Source organism: Vombatus ursinus, unplaced genomic scaffold, assembly GCF_900497805.2.
Source record: "Vombatus ursinus unplaced genomic scaffold, bare-nosed wombat genome assembly UNPS02014779.1, whole genome shotgun sequence".
NCBI classification, from domain to species: Eukaryota; Metazoa; Chordata; class Mammalia; order Diprotodontia; family Vombatidae; genus Vombatus; species Vombatus ursinus.
Window position 1 is genome coordinate 21,277,667 of NW_020954557.1, and position 5,420 is coordinate 21,283,086.

The following is a 5,420-nucleotide window of genomic DNA, read 5'->3' on the forward strand; positions in this document are numbered from 1 at the left end:
AAGAAAGAAAGAAAGAAAGAAAGAAAGAAAGAAAGAAAGAAAGAAAGGAAGGAAGGAAGGAAGGAAGGAAGGAAGGAAGGAAGGAAGAAGTGGGATCCTGCAGTAAGCCTTACTCAACCTTTTTAATTCCAGTGCCTTCCCTCTATTAATTATTTCCTATTTATCCTTTATATCCTATATACTGTATTTCTCCTATATATCCAAATAGTTTGCTTTGTACATATTTGTTTTCATGGTGTTTGTTTCACGTTTTCATGCATATGCATACACATATGCAGATATTCAAAGAAATTTATTTTGCACATTATATGATTTTATTTGAACTTATTTAATAATTTCAAGACTAAATTAGTTATCAGTGTCATATGTGAAATACATATTCACATTTAGTAAATAATGGTGGTTTTCTGAATGCGTCCACCATGGCTTATTAAATTTATAGACAAAGATACAGGATAGTAATTCCACATTAGTGATTTGAACAGGTATATAAAATATAGTGAAACTTTAAATGAATGGTAAAATATAAAGATATATAAGTTAATATGCCATTGAAAACTAATTTAATCTCTAAATGATAAAATAGGTCCACGTAGAATTATAGCACATGCAAAATCAGTTTCTATGTTATTACAACTTATAATCCACCAATTCAATTCAACAGACACTTAAGTGCTTTGTGTATAGCCTTATGCTAGCTGCTGAGCATATGAAGACAGTTATGAAAGCATTACTTTTCTCAAAACATCTACATTCCACTAAAGATATACGTGTGCATAACTATTTGGGGCAGTTAGGTAGTGAAGTGAATAGAGCACAGGCCTAGAGTGAGGAACACTCCTCTCCCTGAGTTCAAATTTGGCCTCAGATTTTTTAGTAGCTGTGTGACCATGAGCAAATCACTGAAGCCTGTTTGCCTCAGTTTCTTCATGTGTAAGATGAGCTGGAGAAGGAAATGGTAAATCATTCCAATATCTTTGCCAAGAAAACCCCCAAAGGGGGCCACAAAGAGATGGTCATGACTGAAACGACTGAACAACAAAAATAGTTTGCTGATTTTCAAGGTGTGAATGCTTACACTGAAAATTTGATGAGCTGAAAAATTAATGAGCTGGTAAGGTGGGCTGGCTCCAGCATGTCCTTTGGATCCCACTGCCTGCCAAAGGCACAGGCCTACTCAGTCAGTTTGTTAGTCAATAAACATTTATTAAGCTTTGACAATATGGCATTGTGCTGAAAAGAAAGGCAAGAGACGGTCCCAGATTTCAAGCTCATCAGTCTAATGGGAGACAACGTGAAAACAACTGTCTACAACTATGTATGTATGTGTGTATATGTATATGTGTATACACACATCCCATGCATATATGCACATGTGTGTGTATATGTGATGATACATAATGTGTATGATAAATTGGAGATAATCAACAGAAAGAAGGCAATAGCATGAAAGGGGACCAGGAAAGGCTTCCTGTAGAAAGTGGGATTTTAGCTAGGACTTGAAAGAAGCCAGGAAAGTGAGGAAGTAGAGATAAAGAGGGAGAGTATTCCAGTCATGGGAGGCAGCCCATGAAAAAGCCCAGAGATGGGAGATGAGTCTCTTGTTACAGGAGCATCAAGGAGACCAGTGTCACCTGGTCAAAGAGTGCCTAGGGGTGAGTCAGGTGTAAATAGACTGGAAAAGTAGGAAAGGACCATGTTATGAAGGGCTTTGAATGCCAAAAAGAGGATTTTATATTTGATCCTGGTAGGGAGTCATTGCAGTTTATTGAGGGGGAAAGAGAATGTGACCTGGCCAGATCTGCACTTTAGGACAGTTGAGTAGAGGGCTGACTATGGTGTAAATGAGATCTTGGGGGTCCCGGAGGCTGAGAGTCTCCTGCAACTGACCCCAGCACCCTCTAGGGCACACAGAGTAAGAAAGTGAGCATTCTGGGCAATACGTTTCTCTGTTTTACTAGAAGGAACAAGGTTCCAACTTTGAAGAAGAGGAATATCAGAAAATGACTAACCCTATCGATTGGGGAACCAAAAGAAATTATGCTAAATTGTACACTTGGACAGCTTTCAGTACTGAAGAGTTTTATTTTTCATAGCATGGCAGAAAGAAATGGGCAATATATAGTATGTCGCTTTGCAGGTTTTTTTTAAATAAAAGGAGTGGACTGTACAAATTCCTATACTACCTGAAAATAGACATTTATATTCTTTAATCATTTAAAAATCTGCAGGTAATTGACATCCTGTACTAGTCAATAAAGTGATGTGAATCTATATATATGCACACATATTGATATATAGATTCAAGTATAGATGTATAAATAATATATGGATGTGTGTATGTATATATACGTATACACACACACACACACACACACACACACACACGTGTATTGGTGGGAACCCAGATTTTCCTGGTCTCAATATGGACTCGGCCTCCACTATCCCAGGCTGAGAATCAGGATTTCCACATTTTTATTTCTACTCTGCCATTGACTCACTTTAATAAGTCATTTAACCTGTGCCCCAGTTTCCTCATCAATGAAAAAGGTGAGTTTGCTAACCTAACCAGTCAGGGGTGAGGTGAGAATTCCTTAGCTAAGGTGTTAAAATTCATCTTAGTAACAATAGGTGTTACTCATGATACTATCTACTTAATCCTTTAATAACATAAATTGCCATAAATGGGAACGGGCTTAAATGGGCTGTCCTATATTTAGAAACTGTCAAATTTCTAGGTGAACTAGAAACTTTCAAACTTTGTATAGCAATATGTGTTGTCTCTGAGGAATAAGAAGCACATTTGTTACCCAGAATCCTTAAAGGAGAGTCCCAGCTCCAGAGGGGTTCTGAAAGCCAACACCTACCCCATGAAGGATGTTTGTTGGGTAGGTAGTCACAGCTCTAATCACCATCATCTTCAATTAATATGTGTGGAAGGCATTAATGCCATCCCTAGATGTCATTCTCTTCAATATATCAAAAACTAAGATTTCTTTCTCCTTTGTGACTGCTTCCTTCACTGACACAGACCCACTAACAACTTCTCTATATCTCACTAGATTTCATGGGTTGTTGTAGGCAAAAAATGTCATCTTCTGGTAACCAACCTAGTAATGAATCTCCCCAGATTTAATTATCCCATTCCTAGAAGTTTGCTAGAGGTTTTGATTCAGTGACATGACCAAGAATTTGGAATCAGCGTACCCGGATTTACAAACCTGATCCTGATACTTTCTACTTTGGGAAATTTGGACAAGTCACTTAAGATCTCTGGCCTCAGTTTTCTCATCTGTAAAATGAAAAGTTTGGACTAGTGTACTTCTGAGGCCCCATTTTGCTCTAAATCTATGCTCCTATCAATCAAAGTCAAGTCTAGACCATGGAAAGCCCTTCAAGTAGGATTTTAATGAAGACCTAGCCTTTTTAGTAGACAAATAAACTTCCATTCAATAATAAAACTCACTCCCCTACTCATCTGATTTTAGGCTCATAAGAGATGCCTTTGAGTCTCTCTGACCTGTAGTAAGCCCTTGGCCTCCCAGTTCAACCTTTCTAAACAGCACAAATTCACATGGCAGATTCACAAATACCAAAATGTAAACAAATGGTCTGAAGAATGGGAAAATTCTATAACCTTTGGATCTTGGAAGTGGGCCAAGTTTTAGTAAAAGGCAGATTTGGGTCTGTTTGCCTGGTGGAAGAAAGATATTGAGAGACGTGTTAGGAGAGAGCTTTCAGGAACTCCTGCCCTGAATGGAGGGTTGAAAGCATGCATAAAGCTGAATCATTTTCTGGATGACAACCTAAAACATGCTACATTATTAAGCCTGTCCTTTTAGCAGAAGTCATGAAAGGCAGAGCAGAACTGAACTGAACTGGAAGGAGACTAAATGCTACTAGTTGTGAATGACTAAGGCACAGAAGGCATTTTAGAGCAGGATGTGAGTTTAATGAGGCTCTCACCTTCCTTGGGTGGATGCAAAAAGTTGGCAAGGTGTCCGCAGGCACAGAAAGAATGGCCACAGAGGAAGTTGCAATATAGCAGAGAATCACAGAGTTAGAAGGGATCTGAGGCCATCTGGCACTACCTTTACCTGAGAGGAATCTCTAAAATGTCCCCAACATGTGGTGATACATCCTCTACTTGAACACCTCAAGCAACAGAGAACTCACTACCCTTCTAAGGTGGCCAATTCTATTTTCATATTAAGCCAAAATCAACCTTTCTGCAAGTTCTATTAGTCCCAACTTTGCCCCCTGGGACTGGATAGAATAAATCTAATCCATCCTCCATCTCCTTATTCCCAATATCAAATCTGTCAATAAATGTCCAAAACTTCTCTCAGATAATGCTATTTATCTATTCCCACTTCAATCTCCTGAATCAGGTACTTCATACCTAGATTATTTAGCTGATCTCTTATGCCATTCCCCTGTTCAATAGGCTCCCAGTGGCCTCCTGCTCCAAGTACATATGTATCCTTTGCTAGAAATCAAGATCTTCCATAATTTGGCCCACCCTCGATTTATTCCTTCTGCTCTACCATCTGCCCTCTAAACCAATCAGACCAGTCTCCATTATCCTCCCACATGTATCATGTTCATCCACTTGTTATTGTTGTTCAGTCCTGTCTGACTCGTTTTCTTGGCCAAGATGCTGGAATGGTTTGCCATTTCCTTCTCCAGCTCATTTGACAGATGAGGAGACTAAGGCAAACAGGGTTAAGTGACTTGCCCAGGGTCACACAGCTAGTAAATGTCTTCTTCTTCCTGCTCTTCTTCTTCTTCTCCTTCTTCTTCCTCTTCTTCTTCTTCCTCTTCTTCTTCTTCTTCTTCTCCTTCTCCTTCTTCTCCTTCTTCTTCTTCCTCTTCTCCTTCCTCTTTTCCTTCTCCTTATTCTCCTTCCTCTTCTTCCTCTTCTTCTTCTCCTTCTTCTCCTTCTTCTTCTTCTTCTCCTCCTCCTCCTTCTTCTTCTTCTCCTTCTTCTTCTTCTTCCTCTTCTTCTTCTCCTTCTTCTCCTTCTTCTTCTTCCTCTTCTCCTTCCTCTTCTTCTCCTTATTCTCCTTCCTCTTCTTCCTGCTCTTCTTCCTCCTCCTCTTCTTCTTCTTCTTCTTCTTCTTCTTCTTCTTCTTCTTCTCCTTCTTCTATCAAACATCATTGAACTTCAAATCTAAAAATATCTGGTTACCTCAACTGAATGTTAGTCCTAAAGAACACTTGGATTAAACTATTGTCAAACCATTAGAATAAAAAAAAATAAATACATAACCAGAGGAAGTCAGTATCTTTCTTTTATCACTAATATAAAATAGATTCAGAAATTGTTAGAGCTGGAAGTGACCCTAGATAGAAATTATTTACTACAATCTGCTTCATAAACTTTAAAGTGATATATAAATAAAAATGATTATCATCAT